The sequence below is a fragment of the Arachis stenosperma genome, chromosome 4, assembly GCF_014773155.1.
Source record: "Arachis stenosperma cultivar V10309 chromosome 4, arast.V10309.gnm1.PFL2, whole genome shotgun sequence".
Lineage (NCBI taxonomy): Eukaryota > Viridiplantae > Streptophyta > Magnoliopsida > Fabales > Fabaceae > Arachis > Arachis stenosperma.
In genome coordinates, this window is record NC_080380.1 from 54,364,927 (window position 1) to 54,384,551 (window position 19,625).

General features: G+C 41.5%; 1 non-coding gene across 1 annotated transcript; it reads right to left on the minus strand.

Moving 5' to 3' along the window:
• Positions 1-3,823: 3,823 nt before the first annotated feature.
• LOC130977441 (small nucleolar RNA R71) lies at positions 3,824-3,931 on the minus strand. The gene has a single exon (XR_009085131.1). It is a non-coding gene; the product is annotated as a small nucleolar RNA R71 (small nucleolar RNA).
• Positions 3,932-19,625: the final 15,694 nt, after the last annotated feature.

Consider the following 19,625-nt stretch of genomic DNA (forward strand, 5'->3'; position numbering starts at 1 on the left):
TGAAAACCAAGTTGCTGACTGGTGAGCGGATAATTTGTACACTTTTTAGCATTGTTTTTAGTATGTTTTTAGTATGATCTAGTTAGTTTTTAGTATATTTTTATTAGTTTTTAGTTAAAATTCACTTTTCTGGACTTTACTATGAGTTTGTGTGTTTTTCTGTGATTTCAGGTATTTTCTGGCTGAAATTGAAGGTTCTGAGCAAAAATCTGATTCAGAGACTGAAAAGGGCTGCAGATGCTGTTGGATTCTGACCTCCCTGCAGATTCTGTTGGATGCTGTTGGCGCGCTCTCAACGGCGTTGGAAAGTAGACATCCTGGGCTTTCCAGCAATATATAATAGTCCATACTTTGCCCAAGATTTGATGGCCCAAACCGGCGTTCAAAGTCACCTATAGAAATTCCAGCGTTAAACGCCGGAACTGGCACCTAAATGGGAGTTAAACGCCCAAACTGGCATAAAAGCTGGCGTTTAACTCCAAGAAGAGTCTCTACACGAAATTGCTTCATTGCTCAGCCCAAGCACACACCAAGTGGGCCCGGAAGAAGATTTCTATGTCATTTACTCATCTCTGTACACCCTAGGCTACTAGTTTTCTATATATAGGACCTTTTACTATTGTATTTTCATCTTTTGATCATGTTTTTATGATTGAACCCTCTTTTGGGGAGGCTGGCCATTCGGCCATGCCTAGACTTTGTTCTTATGTATTTTCAACGGTGGAGTTTCTACACACCATAGATTAAGGTGTGGAGCTCTGCTGTACCTCGAGTATTAATGCAATTACTATTGTTCTTCTATTCAATTCCGCTTGTTCTTTGTCCAAGATATCACTTGTTCTTCAACTTGATGAATGTGATGATCCGTGACACTCATCATCATTCTCACCTATGAACAAGGTGACTGACAACCATTCTTGTTCTACAAGCATTCGAGGCTTAGTGAATATCTCTTGGATTTCTGATTGCATGATGCATGGTTGATCGACTGACAACCGAGTGCTCGCCTGACAAACGAGCCAGCCATTCCGTGAGATCAGAGTCTTCGTGGTATAGGCAAGAACTGATGGCGGCATTCAAGAGAATCCGGAAGGTCTAACCTTGTCTGTGGTATTCTGAGTAGGATTCAATGATTGAATGACTGTGACGTGCTTCAAACTCCTGAGGGCGGGGCGTTAGTGACAGACGCCAAAAGAATCACTGGATTCTATTCCGGTCTGATTGAGAACCGACAGATGATTAGCCTATGCTGTGACAGAGCATCAGGGACGTATTTTCACTGAGAGGATGGGAGGTAGCCATTGACAACAGTGAAACCCTACACGAGCTTGCCATGGAAAGGAGTAAGAAGGATTGGATGAAGACAGTAGGAAAGCAGAGAGGCGGAAGGGAAGGCATCTTCATACGCTTGTCTGAAGCTCTTACACCAATGATATACATAAGTATCTCTATCTTTATCTTTATGCTTTATTCGTTTATCACTATACCCATTTGAGTCTGCCTGACTGAGATTTACAAGGTGACCATAGCTTGCTTCATACCACCAATCTCCGTGGGATCGACCCTTACTCGCGTAAGGTTTATTACTTGGACGACCCAGTGCACTTGCTGGTTAGTTGTGCGAAGTTGTGTTTATGCCATGGTATTGAGCACCAAGTCTTTGGAGCCATTACTAGGGATGGTTTATGTTTTGAAAAGTATTGATCACAATTTCGTGCACCAAGTTCTTGGCGCCGTTGCCGGGGATTGTTCGAGTTTTGAGCAAGCTTTTGGTCCGGTAACATCAGTGCCAAATTTTCGATCCGGCAACTGCACCAAGTTTTTGGCGCCGTTGCCGGGGATTGTTTGTGTATGGACAACTGACGGTTCATCTTGTTGCTTAGATTAGGTATTATTTTTCTTCAGAGTTCTTAAGAATGAATTCTAGTGTTTCAAGGTGATGTTCTTATCATCATCAAAGCTGATTGATCATCATCAATTTAGCTCTTGAATGCAATGTCTTGCTGAAGCTTAGCTAGCTATGTCTAATTCCTTTAGACTAAAGCTTTAGACTAACATTGCATGATTCCTGGAATTCTCATTAAGAATTTTGATACCTTTATTTTCCTTTTCACCTAATTTTCGAAAAATAACAAAAAAAAATTACAAAAGCATAAAATCCAAAAATATTTCTTGTTTGAGTCTAGAGTCTCATCTTAAGTTTAGTGTCAATTGCATGTTTCTGTTCTTACTGCATTCATGCATGTGTCTTCATTAATCTTCAAGTTGTTCTTGATGATTTTCTTGTTTTTATCTTTGAATTCTATTGACTTGAGTGTTTTGTTGTTTCCCATATATACAAACTGCTAAGTTTGGTGTCTTGCATGCATTGTTATTTGATTTTAGTTGCATTTTGATTATTCCTCATTATTAAAAATCCAAAAATATTTTTTATTTGTGTCTTTTCAAGTCAATAATACAGAGAATTGAAGATTCAGAACATACTGCAGAGGAATCACACAGAAAAGCTGGGCATTCAAAAATGCCCAGTGAAGAAGACAGACTGGCGTTTAAACGCCAGCCAGGGTGCCTGGTTGGGCGTTTAACGCCCAAAAGGGTAGTAGTTTGGGCGTTAAACGCCAGAATGTGCACTATTCTGGGCGTTTAACGCCAGGATGGCACAAGGGGGAAGATTTTGTTTTCAAAATCAATTTTTTTTCAAGTTTTCAAAGTTTTTCAAAATCAAATCTTTTTCAAATCATATCTTTTCAATCAAATGTTTTCAAAATCAATTTCTTTCCTTTTTCAAAGATACTTACTAACAATTAATGATTTGATTGAACATTTTTTGCCTTTTCTGTTGAGGAAGGTTTTATGTTTGAATCATATCTTTTCAAATTGTTTTCAAATCATATCTTTTAAAATTGTTTTCAAATCATATCTTTTTAATCACATCTTTTTCAAAATAAGTCTTCATTTAAATCTTTTTAATTTCTAATTTCAAAATCTTTTTCAAAAATCACTTGATTTCTTTTCCACTCTTATTTTCGAAAATCAATTAAGTGTTTTTCAAATGTTTTCAAAATATTTTACGTAAATTTTCGAAAATTACTTCCCTTCTTCTCACATCCTTCTATTTATGGACTAACACTATTCCTTAATGCAAAATTCGAACTCCATCTTCTTTGATAAAGTTCGAATTTTCTACCTCTGTCTTCCATTTTTCTTCCTCTGACACCTCAAGGAATCTCTATACTGTGACACAGAGGATTCCATATTTTCTTGTTCTGTTCTCTTTCATATGAGTAGGAACAAAGACAAAGGCATTCTTGTTGAAGCTGACCCTGAACCTGAAAGGACCTTGAAGCGAAAGCTAAGAGAAGCTAAGGCACAACTCTTTATTGAGGACCTAACCGAATTCTTCAAAGAAGAAGAACCCATGGCAGCCAAAAACAACAACAATGCCAACAATGCAAGGAAGGTGCTAGGTGACTTTACTGCACCTACTCCCGACTTCTATGGGAGAAGCATCTCTATCCCTGCCATTGGAGCAAACAACTTTGAGCTTAAGCCTCAATTAGTTTCTCTAATGCAACAGAATTGCAAGTTCCATGGACTTCCAATGGAAGATCCTCATCAATTTTTAGCTGAGTTCTTGCAAATCTGTGACACAGTCAAGACCAATGGGGTTGACCCTGAGGTCTACAGACTGATGCTATTCCCTTTTGCTGTAAGAGACAGAGCTAGAATATGGTTGGATTCACAACCTAAAGAAAGCCTGGATTCTTGGGAAAAGCTAGTCAATGCCTTCTTGGCAAAGTTCTTTCCACCACAAAGATGGAGTAAGCTTAGAGTGGAAGTCCAAACCTTCAGACAGAAGGATGGAGAATCCCTCTATGAAGCTTGGGAAAGATACAAACAATTAATCAGAAAATGTCCTTCAGACATGCTTTCTGAATGGAGCATCATAGGTATTTTCTATGATGGTCTCTCTGAACTATCCAAGATATCTTTGGATAGCTCTGCTGGAGGATCTCTTCATCTGAAGAAGACGCCTACAGAGGCTCAGGAACTCATTGAAATGGTTGCAAATAACTAATTCATGTACACTTCTGAAAGGAATCCTGTGAATAATGGAACAAGTCAGAAGAAAGGAGTTCTTGAGATTGATACTCTGAATGCCATATTGGCTCAGAATAAAATATTGACTCAACAAGTCAATTTGATTTCTCAAAGTCTGTCTGGAATGCAAAATGCACCAAGCAGTACTAAGGATGCTTCATCTGAGGAAGAAGCTTATGATCCTGAGAACCCTTCAATGGAAGAGGTGAATTACCTAGGGGAACCCTATGGAAACACTTATAATTCTTCATGGAGAAATCACCCAAATCTCTCATGGAAGAATCAAGAGAAACCTCAACAAGGTTTCAACAACAATAATGGTGGAAGAAACAGGTTTAGCAATGGCAAGCCTTTTCCATCATCTTCTCAGCAACTGATACGTAAAAATTAGATTTACGTACAACCGGCAAGTATACCGGGTCGTATCAAGTAGTAAAACTCACTTAGAGTGAGGTCGATCCCACGAGGATTGGTAGATTAAGCAACTTTAGTTAAATGGTAGATTTAGTTAAGCGAATCATAGTTTTGATTTCATGAGCATTTTGATTTTTTGGACATAATTGCAAGAATTTAAATGGCAAAGAATGTAAAGAACTAGAAGAGAGAAATAAAATGAAAGTAAATAACGGAAACTTAAAGTGCAAGAAACTTAAATGACATCAAAGATAAATGGCAAGGAATTAAAGGTTACAGAAATTTAAAGAACATAAGAGTAAATAACAAGAATTAAAGGAACAAAATGTAAATGACAAGAATAGTAAATTGACAGAATGTAGAAGGGACTTGGGTTATGGGTAATCAAACAACTAGAAGCAAAAGAAATAAGAATTGATAGTAGAGAAGATCATTAGGGATCAGAGATGCAAGTGTTCATGAATTGATGTTAGTCAAATCCTTCTCAATCATGGGCATAGATCCATGGCAAGTGGGTAATTGAATCCCAATCTCTTGGTGATTCAATTTCTCTCCACATAACCAAATGCCACTCTCGTGATCTATTTGTTCATGAGAAGAGATGAAGCTCAAATCTAATCCAGCCACACAATTCCCATAATCTCAACCAAGGAGAGTTACATCTCACATACTAACCAAGGTGTATTGATTAAGGAAACCATGAAAGGATGAACTCTAAACTGAATTATGTGACTCATTCCTCAAATTCACCACATAATTCATATAGATTAACCCCTCTCTCGATGGTGGTTGAATCTTTGAAGAACAAGAGTTCCCTCTTTAGATCAACCACTAAAATTGAGGAGGACAAGATGAATTCACCAATCCATTCCAACAAGCAGAGCTCCTCCCCCTAATGAAAGTGGGGTTTAGTGAGTCATTGCTCCAATTTCAACAACAATTTCCATCAACAAAAATTAAACTAAGTGTAAAAGAAAGATGAAGAAGAATAAAGAAATGCTTAAAGCTTAAGAAAATGAAGAAGAGAAGTTCCAAGGAGAACCCCCAAAAATGCTCTCGGGTATACTCCCGGAAGTACCAAAAAGCTAAGTAAAAGTGCTAAAAAGTATGAAAAAGTTCTAAGTGTCAAAAGTGTAAAAAGTCCCCTACAAGTACACCAATCTCTTCTACTTATACTACTCCTAAAACTCTTTCAAAGATCTTGAATTGGGTTGGAAATATGGGCTTCCTCTTTGTTGAATTCTTGGCTCAATTGGAAGAAATGTTGCTAGACTTGGAAAGGAAGAGTTCATTCATCATGCTTCTGGCCCATTGGCTTGGCGTTTTTGTCAATAACGCTGGCCTTAATGCACGTTGGCAACGTGCATCACAATTTCCTGGGAGTTAGCTTTGAGGCTTGGGCGTTGCTAGCCCAAGTTGTTGCTAACAACTTGCTTCTCCTCTTCTTGGCTCTACTTTCATGCTAAATGTAGCCCAGAATTTGAGTGTCAACCTTCTGCTTCAATATGGACTACTATACATCATTGGAAAGCTCTTGATGTCTATTTTCCAATGCCACTGGAATCACCTCAATTGGACCTTCCTAGCTCAAGTTATGGTTCCTCAAAGAAGGTAAGGTCAATCTGCCAAGTTGTTGCCAAAAACGCACCCATTTTGCCAAGTTGGCAACGTGCCCGTGCCTAGAGCCTCCCAAAGCAGGGAAATGAGGCTGGCGTTGTTGCCAAAAACGCACCCTTGCTAGCACGTTGGCAACGTGCTCGTGCCCCACTCCAAGGCTCATCTCTAGCCTTCTTGAATTTCAACTTCATGTTCTTGTTTTCAGGGCCTAAAGATGACTCTGGTTTGGCTTCAATTTTGTGCTCCACCATAGACTATTATATATGGTTGGAAAGCTCTGAATGTTAGCTTTCCAACGCAACTGGAAGCACTCAATTTGGATCTCAATAACTCAAGTTATGCTCGTTTGAAGGAGACAGGGTCAGGCTGCCAAAATCACACACGTTTTTGGTGAAAACGCCCTTGTTTCCAGCGTTGCCAACGTGCTCAGATTCTGAAGCTCTAAATGAAGCCAACTTTTGAAGCTTCAAATGAATGCCAATCCCATACTATGATATATGGTTGGAAAGCTCTGGATGTCTACTTTCAAATGCCGTTGGAATCACCTCATTTGGAGCTTTGTAGCTCAAGATATACTCCATTGAAGGAGGTAAGGTCAGGCTGTCCAGCTCACCAGCGTTTTTGGCAAACACTCCTTTGTATTTCAGCGTTGGCAACGTGGTTGGTAGCCTTGCTTGGCGTAGGCAACGTGCATGGCATGGCTTGTGGGCGTTGGCAACTTGGTTGGTGCGGCTGATGGGCGTTGGCAACTTGGTTGGTGCGGCTGATGGGCGTTGGCAACTTGGTTGGCACCAAGACTTGGTGCCTAGCCAAGCATTCTTGTGTGGCGTTGCCTAGGGACACGCCTATTGTTCCTGGCGTTGGCAACGCCCTCGAGCTTCTCATCAAGGCTTCATTCTTGTTGCTTGGCGTTGCCTTGAATAACGCCTATGGTTCCTGGCGTTGGCAACGCCAGCTTCTCTTCCTCCAGGGCCAAGCTTGCTTCACAAATTGGCGTTGGCAACGTGGTTCTAGAGTTGGCAACGTGCTTCACTTCATCCAGGGCCAAGCTTGCTTGTGTGGCGTTGGCAACGTGGTTCTAGAGTTGGCAACGTGCTTCACTTCCTCCAGGGCCAAGCTTGCTTGTGTGGCGTTGCCTTCAACAACGCCCATAGTTCTTGGCGTTGGCAACGCCCTCGACACTCCTTCATGGCCCAAGCTTCTTGCTTGTGTGGGCGTTGCCTTCAACAACTCAGCCTATTCTTCAAGTTGGCAACGCCAACTTTGCTTCCAAGGCTGCCTGGCGTTGTCCTCAACAACGCACCACATTCCTCAAGTTGGCAACGCCAACTTTGCTTCTTGGTTGCCTGGCGTTATCCTCAACAACGCCCTCCCTTCCCAAGTTGGCAACGCCAACTCTTCTTCTTGGTAACCTGGCGTTATCCTCAACAACGCCCTCTCTTCCCAAGTTGGCAACGCCAACTCTTCTTCAAGTTGCCCAGCTTGCATCATTCTTGCTTCCATGCTTCCTTGTTTCATCACCTATCATCAACAAAGGAAATAGCTTCAAAGTCTTACCAATTCATGCAATAAATTCCATGAGATTCATTCATACTCATTCATGTATATATTCCTTAAATCATTTGCATGAATTTGGCTATAATCAACATGTTCCTTAGTATTCTCATGCATGAAAACAAACTCATAAAAGGACTTGTTTATTTAGAGAAAATGAGTGAAATCAAGCTAAAATCAACTAAACTAACTAGCTAATATAGAAAATATGCAAACGCATCACAACACCAAACTTAAACCTTGCTTGTCCTCAAGCAAGAAGAGAATCATGCAATAGAGATTGACAATCCAAGGTAAGAAGAATAACAACTCAATGTTCATGGTAAGCTAGTTTTTCTAAGAATGCTACAATCACAAAAGAAATGTAAATGATTGATGCTTCTATCTAGCTCAATTTATGAAATCTTTTTCTTATATTTCTTCCTTGAATCAAGCTTTTGATTTTCTTATTAGCTTCTCCTTTTGGGTGCTTTGCCCCATGAGTTGATTACAAAACTACGACTCTAAATGCTTTGTTTTCAAGTATTACCACTTGATACATAAGCACCACAAGCATTTAATTAGAGGATTTCATTAAGCACATTTATTTCTTTTCTTGACTCTCTAATCATTGATGCTCAGAGCCTTGAGCTTTGAGGGAGTGCTTTTGCACTTGAGCCTAGCCTTGACTTCTAAGTGTTTTGTTTTCAAGCATTTTACTTGATACATAAACACCACAAGTACTTAACAATGGAATTGTCATTGGTACTCAGAGCCTTCAACTTTCTCATTCTTTCCCTTTTTCTTTTCTTTGCCTTCTTTTTTTTCAAGGTTTTCATGATTTCAAAAGATTTCACAAAATGTCCTAGATGAAAACTTCAATTAAATCAAATCTAATGCAATTGAGCAACAATCAAACATACTAGCCTTCCAATACTTGTATGCACATGCCAAGTTCTTCTTTAATTCCTTGTTTGTTTATGATCATGATGCCTTTTTTTGCTTTTGAATTCACAAAACTCAAGTTGGTAGTCATAATGCCACAGCAACATATTGCAAATCAAAATTCAAGCTATGCTTATTCATATCACACATGCATATAAAGAAGGTAATAAGACAATCATGCAATTTAAAGTGCTAGAAACAAATGAGAGAAAAAAGAACTTTACAACCTTGTAATTTATCTTCTCTATTGTTGTCCTTTTCCTCCTTTTCTTTCCCTTCCCACACCAAACTTAGAATGATTGCTTGTCCTCAAGCAACAATTAGAACCATGGCTATGGGGCTAAGATAGATCATGAATGTCTTACACAATGAAACATTAGTAGCACATGTGTTTCAAGTAAGCAAAATTAAAGATAACAATTAAGGAAATAAAATCTAAATTAAAAGTAGCAATTGTTAAGTAGTTTTTCTGATTGTTTGGAGCTAGTGACTAATCATGCAAAGGGTTAAAATGTGTCTTTAATGAAAGTTTTTGGTGGAACACCAAACTTAGCACCTCACATTCACCTTTGAATTCTGTTGGTGTGTAACACCAAACTTAGCTCCTTGCAATGCAGATAAATATACTTAACTCTTTTATTGAATTAACTAAGAAAAGAAGACTACCTTTGGTTGGGTTGCCTCCCAACAAGCGCTTTTTTATCGTCATTAGCTTGACGGTTGTCCCTCTTTAGGGCGGATGATGATCATAGTGCCTTAATCCTTCCCCTCTCACCGTGAGCTTCCTTCCAGTATTATTCTTGATGATTTCCACATGTTCAAGTGAGAGGATTTTGTTCACTGTGTAGTATCCAGAAAAGTGTGGAGATGTCTCTATTGGTTGGTAAGTTAGCATCACTTTATCCCCTGGTGAGAAGTCTTCAGTGGAGATTTTCTTGTTTCTCCATCCTCTTGGCATTTTCTTCTTGGGACTCTCTTCTTTTCCAGGAGATAGTTCAGGTTTTGGGATCTCAATTTTTGGACTGTCCTTGCTATGAATCTTAAATGCTGACTTTGATTGCAGCTTCTCCTCTATTCTTTGAGCTTGTTGCAGCACCTCCACCTCTTCATTTTCTTTCCAGCATGAGCTTGGAAGTGCCTCATCAGGTGCCTCTTTCAAGTTTGGATCTATGGAATCAATCTTCATACACTCTTCCTCTTGGGTGGAGTCTTGCAAATTCTTGAAGACATGGAACACTATATGCTCATCATGCACCCTTAGCATTAATTCTCCTTTTTCGACATCTATCAATGCCCTGGCAGTGGCTAAAAAGGGCCTCCCTAGAATAATGGGAGTGTTGTCATCTTCCTCTATGTCTAGGATGACAAAGTCAACTGGGAGGAAAAATTTGTCCACCTTTACTAATACATTCTCTACAACCCCGAGTGCTTGCTGAATAGATTTATCCGCCATTTGAAGGGCTATCTTTGTAGGTTTCAATTCATGAATCTGAAGCTTCCTCATCAAAGATAGAGGCATCAGATTTATGCTTGCACCAAGATCACAAAATGCTCTCTCAATCATCATGTTGCCTATTGTGCAGGGGATGTGAAAGCTCCCTGGGTCTTTCATCTTCTTTGGCAACTTTTTCTGGATGATGGCACTACACTCTCTGGTCATCACAACCGTTTGTCCCTCTTTCAAGGATCTTTTCTTTGTTAACAATTCCTTCATGAACTTAGCATATAGGGGCATCTGTTCAAGTGCTTCAATGAAGGGGATGTTGATGTGTAGTGTCTTGAATATTTCCAAGAATTTGGAATATTGCTTCTCTTTGTTCTCTTCTTTAAACCTTTGAGGGTATGGGAGCATTGGTTGGTATGCTTTCACTGCCTCCTTCTTAGCTAATTTATCACTTTGTGTATAGGTTTCTTGCTCCTGCTTTTGTTCCTTCACCTCTTCTTTTAAGCCTTCTTTGATGTGCTCTTCCTGAGTAATGGCTTCTGTCTCCACTTTCTTCCCACTTCTCAGGGTGATTGCTTTACACTCCTCCCATTTTATGGCTTTTTCTGTGTCTCTTGGGTTGGGTATCGTATCACTTGGAAGAACATTGGTTGGTCGCTCGGCTTGTTTGGCCAATTGTCCCACTTGTCTCTCAATATTCTTCATGATGATCTCATGTTCCTTGTGTCCCTTAGCTAAGGCTTGAGTGGTTTGAGCAAGTGCTTGCAAGGTTGCTTCCAGACTTGAGATTCTGGCCTCATGATGGTCAATTGGAGGTATGATGGGGGTTGATTGTTGTTGGAAGTTATTGGGTGGATTAGTGTGGTAGTTTTGTGAAGTGAATATTGGTGCCGGAAAGTTGCTTTGGTGAGTTTGTGAGTTATTATGAGGGTGTTGATATGTGTTTTGTGTTTTTCTATATTGGTTAGTGTTGTTGGCATGGTGATTTTGGTTATTTGTGTTGCGGGAGTGATTGTGGTTGTTGTTCTTTTGCCAATGGTTTTCACCCCACTTTAGATTGGGATGATTTCTCCAAGATGAGTTGTATGTATCACCATGGAATTCATCCTGAGAATTTGAAGTATTCTGCATGTATTGAACTTGCTCTTGTGGTTGTTCAACAGTGGTCCCTTCACCTTGGCTCCATTCAAGTAATGGTTGATTTGTTGTGTTCACTGATGCTAGCTGAAAACCATCCATTCTCTTTGTTATCATCTCTATTTGTTGTTGGATTTGTTGGTGCATTAACTTGTTTTGTGCCAAGATAGCATCAACACCTTCGAGCTTCATTACACCTTTCTTTGGGGTCGGATTATGCTGCCTCTCTGATGAGTAATAATATTGATTGTTTGCCACAATCTCAATGAGGTCTTGAGCCTCCTCGGCAGTTTTCATCATGTTAAGTGATCCTCCTGATGAGTAGTCTAGTCCCTTCCTTGCTTCTAAGTTTAAACCTTCATAGAAGTTTTGGAGTTTGACCCAGTCACTAAACATGTCAGGTGGACATCTTCTCATGAGTGCCTTATACCTTTCCCAGGCTTCATACAATGACTCCCCTTCCATTTGCCTGAAAGTTTGTACCTCTGTCTTCAACTTGATGATTCTTTGAGGTGGGTAAAACTTTGCTAGAAATCTGCCCATCAGGTCATTCCAATCATTGAGGCTTTCCTTGGGGAATGATTCTAGCCATTGAGTGGCTTTATCCCTCAAAGAGAATGGAAATAGTAACAACTTGTAGACATCTGGATGCACTCCATTCGTCTTCACTGTATTGCATATCCTCAGAAAAACAGATAGATGTTGATTTGGGTCTTCAAGAGGTCCCCCTCTATAAGAGCAGTTGTTCTATACCAAAGTGATGAGTTGAGGTTTCAACTCAAAGTTATTGGCCTGAACTGGAGGAGTGGCAATACTACTCCCACAATGTCTTGGATCAGGGATGGTATAAGAAGATAGCACCCTTCTAGGTGGTCCATCATTGTTGTTGACCCCTCCAGGATTGTGCATCTCATCCTCCATGACTTGATCTTCTCCCTCTGAATCCTCTTCACCAACTATTCCCTTTCCTCTTTCTACTCTCCTTATCCTTCGGCGGGTTCTCTCGTCCTCAATATCATGTCTATTAGCTCCTGACATACACAAACAAAACCAAAATCACAAGTGAAATATTCTAGAATTAGAGTGGAATTGGGGTTAGTGAAACAAAGTATCAAACAGTTAGTAGGCTTAACAAAAACACAAAAAAATGCTCAATCTAAACCACCTTTCACTTAATCATTGTCAATCTAACCAATCCCCGGCAACGGCGCCAAAAACTTGATACGTAAAAATTAGATTTACGTACAACCGACAAGTATACCGGGTCGTATCAAGTAGTAAAACTCACTTAGAGTGAGGTCGATCCCACGAGGATTGGTAGATTAAGCAACTTTAGTTAAATGGTAGATTTAGTTAAGCGAATCATAGTTTTGATTTCATGAGCATTTTGATTTTTTGGACATAATTGCAAGAATTTAAATGGCAAAGAATGTAAAGAACTAGAAGAGAGAAATAAAATGAAAGTAAATAACGGAAACTTAAAGTGCAAGAAACTTAAATGACATCAAAGATAAATGGCAAGGAATTAAAGGTTGCAGAAATTTAAAGAACATAAGAGTAAATAACAAGAATTAAAGGAACAAAATGTAAATGACAAGAATAGTAAATTGACAGAATGTAGAAGGGACTTGGGTTATGGGTAATCAAACAACTAGAAGCAAAAGAAATAAGAATTGATAGTAGAGAAGATCATTAGGGATCAGAGATGCAAGTGTTCATGAATTGATGTTAGTCAAATCCTTCTCAATCATGGGCATAGATCCATGGCAAGTGGGTAATTGAATCCCAATCTCTTGGTGATTCAATTTCTCTCCACATAACCAAATGCCACTCTCGTGATCTATTTGTTCATGAGAAGAGATGAAGCTCAAATCTAATCCAGCCACACAATTCCCATAATCTCAACCAAGGAGAGTTACATCTCACATACTAACCAAGGTGTATTGATTAAGGAAACCATGAAAGGATGAACTCTAAACTGAATTATGTGACTCATTCCTCAAATTCACCACATAATTCATATAGATTAACCCCTCTCTCGATGGTGGTTGAATCTTTGAAGAACAAGAGTTCCCTCTTTAGATCAACCACTAAAATTGAGGAGGACAAGATGAATTCACCAATCCATTCCAACAAGCAGAGCTCCTCCCCCTAATGAAAGTGGGGTTTAGTGAGTCATTGCTCCAATTTCAACAACAATTTCCATCAACAAAAATTAAACTAAGTGTAAAAGAAAGATGAAGAAGAATAAAGAAATGCTTAAAGCTTAAGAAAATGAAGAAGAGAAGTTCCAAGGAGAACCCCCAAAAATGCTCTCGGGTATACTCCCGGAAGTACCAAAAAGCTAAGTAAAAGTGCTAAAAAGTATGAAAAAGTTCTAAGTGTCAAAAGTGTAAAAAGTCCCCTACAAGTACACCAATCTCTTCTACTTATACTACTCCTAAAACTCTTTCAAAGATCTTGAATTGGGTTGGAAATATGGGCTTCCTCTTTGTTGAATTCTTGGCTCAATTGGAAGAAATGTTGCTAGACTTGGAAAGGAAGAGTTCATTCATCATGCTTCTGGCCCATTGGCTTGGCGTTTTTGTCAATAACGCTGGCCTTAATGCACGTTGGCAACGTGCATCACAATTTCCTGGGAGTTAGCTTTGAGGCTTGGGCGTTGCTAGCCCAAGTTGTTGCTAACAACTTGCTTCTCCTCTTCTTGGCTCTACTTTCATGCTAAATGTAGCCCAGAATTTGAGTGTCAACCTTCTGCTTCAATATGGACTACTATACATCATTGGAAAGCTCTTGATGTCTATTTTCCAATGCCACTGGAATCACCTCAATTGGACCTTCCTAGCTCAAGTTATGGTTCCTCAAAGAAGATAAGGTCAATCTGCCAAGTTGTTGCCAAAAACGCACCCATTTTGCCAAGTTGGCAACGTGCCCGTGCCTAGAGCCTCCCAAAGCAGGGAAATGAGGCTGGCGTTGTTGCCAAAAACGCACCCTTGCTAGCACGTTGGCAACGTGCTCGTGCCCCACTCCAAGGCTCATCTCTAGCCTTCTTGAATTTCAACTTCATGTTCTTGTTTTCAGGGCCTAAAGATGACTCTGGTTTGGCTTCAATTTTGTGCTCCACCATAGACTATTATATATGGTTGGAAAGCTCTGAATGTTAGCTTTCCAACGCAACTGGAAGCACTCAATTTGGATCTCAATAACTCAAGTTATGCTCGTTTGAAGGAGACAGGGTCAGGCTGCCAAAATCACACACGTTTTTGGTGAAAACGCCCTTGTTTCCAGCGTTGCCAACGTGCTCAGATTCTGAAGCTCTAAATGAAGCCAACTTTTGAAGCTTCAAATGAATGCCAATCCCATACTATGATATATGGTTGGAAAGCTCTGGATGTCTACTTTCAAATGCCGTTGGAATCACCTCATTTGGAGCTTTGTAGCTCAAGATATACTCCATTGAAGGAGGTAAGGTCAGGCTGTCCAGCTCACCAGCGTTTTTGGCAAACACTCCTTTGTATTTCAGCGTTGGCAACGTGGTTGGTAGCCTTGCTTGGCGTAGGCAACGTGCATGGCATGGCTTGTGGGCGTTGGCAACTTGGTTGGTGCGGCTGATGGGCGTTGGCAACTTGGTTGGTGCGGCTGATGGGCGTTGGCAACTTGGTTGGCACCAAGACTTGGTGCCTAGCCAAGCATTCTTGTGTGGCGTTGCCTAGGGACACGCCTATTGTTCCTGGCGTTGGCAACGCCCTCGAGCTTCTCATCAAGGCTTCATTCTTGTTGCTTGGCGTTGCCTTGAATAACGCCTATGGTTCCTGGCGTTGGCAACGCCAGCTTCTCTTCCTCCAGGGCCAAGCTTGCTTCACAAATTGGCGTTGGCAACGTGGTTCTAGAGTTGGCAACGTGCTTCACTTCATCCAGGGCCAAGCTTGCTTGTGTGGCGTTGGCAACGTGGTTCTAGAGTTGGCAACGTGCTTCACTTCCTCCAGGGCCAAGCTTGCTTGTGTGGCGTTGCCTTCAACAACGCCCATAATTCTTGGCGTTGGCAACGCCCTCGACACTCCTTCATGGCCCAAGCTTCTTGCTTGTGTGGGCGTTGCCTTCAACAACTCAGCCTATTCTTCAAGTTGGCAACGCCAACTTTGCTTCCAAGGCTGCCTGGCGTTGTCCTCAACAACGCACCACATTCCTCAAGTTGGCAACGCCAACTTTGCTTCTTGGTTGCCTGGCGTTATCCTCAACAACGCCCTCCCTTCCCAAGTTGGCAACGCCAACTCTTCTTCTTGGTAACCTGGCGTTATCCTCAACAACGCCCTCTCTTCCCAAGTTGGCAACGCCAACTCTTCTTCAAGTTGCCCAGCTTGCATCATTCTTGCTTCCATGCTTCCTTGTTTCATCACCTATCATCAACAAAGGAAATAGCTTCAAAGTCTTACCAATTCATGCAATAAATTCCATGAGATTCATTCATACTCATTCATGTATATATTCCTTAAATCATTTGCATGAATTTGGCTATAATCAACATGTTCCTTAGTATTCTCATGCATGAAAACAAACTCATAAAAGGACTTGTTTATTTAGAGAAAATGAGTGAAATCAAGCTAAAATCAACTAAACTAACTAGCTAATATAGAAAATATGCAAACGCATCAGCAACAGACAGAGAATTCTAAGCAGAACCCCTCTGACTTAGCAACTATGGTCTCTGATCTAATCAAAACCACTCAAAGTTTCATGAATGAAACAAGGTCCTCCATTAGAAATTTGGAGGCACAAGTGGGGCAGCTGAGCAAGAAAATTACTGAACTCCCTCCAAGTACTCTTCCAAGCAACACAGAAGAAAATCCAAAAGGAGAGTGCAAAGCCATAAACATGGCCGAATTTGGAGAGGATGGAGAGGAAGTGGACGCCACTGAGGAAGACCTCAATGGGCGTGCACTGACCTCCACTGAGTTCCCTAATGAGGAACCATGGGAATCTGAGGCTCAAAATGAGACCATAGAGATTCCATTGGACTTACTTCTGCCTTTCATGAGCTCTGATGAGTATTCTTCCTCTGAAGAGGATGAGTATGTCACTGAAGAGCAAGTTGCTAAATACCTTGGAGCAATCATGAAGCTAAATGACAAGTTATTTGGAAATGAGACTTGGGAGGATGAACCTCCTTTGCTCACCAAAGAACTGGATGACTTGTCTAGGCAGAAATTACCTCAAAAGAGGCAAGACCCTGGGAAGTTTTCCATACCTTGTACCATAGGCACCATGACCTTCAAGAAGGCTCTGTGTGACTTAGGGTCAAGTGTAAACCTCATGCCTCTCTCAGTAATGGAGAAGCTAAAGATCTTTGAGGTACAAGCTGCAAGAATCTCATTAGAGATGGCAGACAACTCAAGAAAACAAGCTCATGGACTTGTAGAGAATGTTCTGGTAAAGGTTGAAGACCAGTACATTCCTACTGATTTCATAGTCCTAGAGACTGGGAAATGCATGGATGAAACCATCATCCTTGGCAGACCTTTCCTAGCCACAGCAAAGGCTGTGATTGATGTTGATAGAGGTGAACTGATCATTCAAGTGAATGGAGAATCCTTTGTGTTTAAGGCTCAAGGATATCCCTCTGTCACCATGGAGAAGAAGCATGAAGAGCTTCTCTCAAATCAGAGACAAACAGAGCCCCCACAGTCAAACTCTAAGTTTGGTGTTGGGAGGCCACAACCAAACTCTAAGTTTGGTGTTGAACCCCCACATTCAAACTCTAAGTTTGGTGTTGGGAGGTTCCAACATTGCTCTGAGTATCTGTGAGGCTCCATGAGAGCCCTCTGTCAAGCTACTGACATTAAAGAAGCGCTTGTTGGGAGGCAACCCAATGATTATAGTTTATATATTTTCTTTTGTCATTTTATGTCTTTTGTAGGTTGATGATCATAAGAAGTCACAAAATCCATTGAAAAAGCAAAAACAGAATGAAAAACAGGAAGAAAAATAGCACACCCTGGAGGAAGATGCTGCTGGCGTTCAAACGCCAGTAAACCTAGCAGTTGGGCGTTTAACGCCCAGTCTGGCACCATTCTGGGCGTTTAACGCCAGAAAGGGGCACCAGACTGGCGTTAAACGCCAGAAAAGGGCAAGAACCTGGCGTTAAACGCCAGGAATGGGCATCAGCCCGGCGTTTAACGCCAGAAATGGCTCAAAACGTGATTTTGAGCAATATTTGGTGCAGGGATGACTTTTCCTTGACACCACAGGATCTGTGGACCCCACAGGACCCCCACCAACCCCACCACCACCCTCTCTCTTCTTCTCCCATTCACCAATCACCTCAACACCTCTTCCCCAAAAAACCCTTCACCTATCAAATCCCATCTTTCTCTTCACCACTCACATCCATCCTTCATAAAACCCCACCAACCTCACCCTTCAAATTCAAACCACTTTCCCTCCCAAACCCACCCATAATGGCCGAACCCCATCTCCCCTCTCTCCTATAAATACCCTTCTTCATTCCTTCATTTTCACACAACCTAAACACCACTTTCACCCTCCTTGGCCGAATACATAAGCCACTCCCTTCTTCCTCATTTCTTCTTCTTCTACTCTCTTCTTTCTTCTTTTGCTCGAGGACGAGCAAACATTTTAAGTTTGGTGTGGTAAAAGCGTTGCTTTTTCGTTTTCCATAACCTTTTATGGCATCCAAGGCCGGAGAAACCTCTAGAAAGAGGAAAGGGAAGGCAAAAGCTTCCACCTCCGAGTCATGGGAGATGGATAGATTCATCTCAAGGGTGCATCAAGACCACTTCTATGAAGTTGTGGCCTTGAAGAAGGTGATCCCCGAGGTCCCCTTTTCACTCAAAAAGGGTGAATATCCGGAGATCCGCCATGAGATTCGAAGAAGAGGTTGGGAAGTGCTTACCAACCTGATGCAAATGCATTTTTCATTATTAGTTAGTTAGTTTAGTTAGTTTTAGCTTAATTTCACTCATTTTTCCTAAATAAACAAGTCCTTTTATGAGTTTTGTTTCCATGCATGATGATATCAAGGAACATGTTAATTCTAGCCAAATTCATGCAAATGTTTTAAGGAATGCATATTTGAATGAGTATGAATGAATCTCATGGAATTGGTGCATGAATTGGTAAGACTTTGAAGCTATTTCCTTTGTTGATGATAAGTGATGAAACAAGGAAGCATGGAAGCAAGAAGGATGCAAGCTGGGCAAGAAGTTGGCGTTGCCAACTTGGAATCCACGTTGCCAACTTGGGATTGGAGTTGCCAACTCCACAACACAAGGCAAGCTTGGCCCTGGAGGCAACCAAGGCAAGAAGTTGGCGTTGCCAACCTAGCATTGGCGTTGCCAACGCCACAAACACTCACACCAAGCAAGCTTGGCAACCCTGGAGGCAACCAAGGCAAGAAGTTGGCGTTGCCAACTTAGGATTGGCGTTGCCAACGCCACAAACACTCACACCAAGCAAGCTTGGCAACCCTGGAGGCAACCAAGGCAAGAAGTTGGCGTTGCCAACTTGGGATTGGCGTTGCCAACGCCACACACACTTACACCAAGCAAGCTTGGCAACCCTGGAGGCAACCAAAGCAAGGTTGGCGTTGCCAACTCTAGAACCAAGTTGCCAACGCCACACACAAGCCATGAGCAAGCAAACTTGGCCCTGGAAGCAAGGTTGGCGTTGCCAACTCTAGAACCAAGTTGCCAACGCCACATACAAGACACAAGCAAGGAACTTGGCCCTGGAGGAAGCAAAGTTGGCGTTGCCAACTTGAAGTTGGCGTTGCCAACGCCCACACAAGGAACTTGGCCCTGGATTTGGAGCCTCGAGCACGTTGCTAGCCTAAAGATGAGGGGCGTTTTTGAGGACAACGCAGGCTAACAACGCCAAACAATCAAGCTTGGCCCTGGAAGAAAAGAAGCTGGCGTTGCCAACTCAAGATAGGCGTTGCCAACGCCACACAACCAAGCAACAAATGAAGCCATGGAAGAAAAGGAGCTGGCGTTGCCAACTCAAAAAATGGCGTTGCCAACGCCACACAAGAAAGTTTGGCCAGGCACCAAATTTTGGTGCCAACCAGGCTGCCAAACGCCCAATGGCGCACCAACCAGCGTTCTAAACGCCCAAGGGCGCACCAACCAGCGTTCTAAACGCCCATTGGCGCACCACTCACGTTGCCAACGCTGGATGGGCGTTGCCAACGCCAAAACAAGGCAGCCTGAACATGTCCACTTCAATGGAAGATATCTTGAGCTACAGAGATCCAAATTGAGTGCTTCCAGTTGCGTTGGAAAGCTAACATTCAGAGCTTTCCAACCATGTATAATAGTCCATGGTGGAGCACAAGATTGGAGCCAAACCAGAGTCATCTTTAGGCCCTAAAAACAAGAACATGAAGTGAAATTCAAGAAAGCTAGAGATTGGCCTTGGG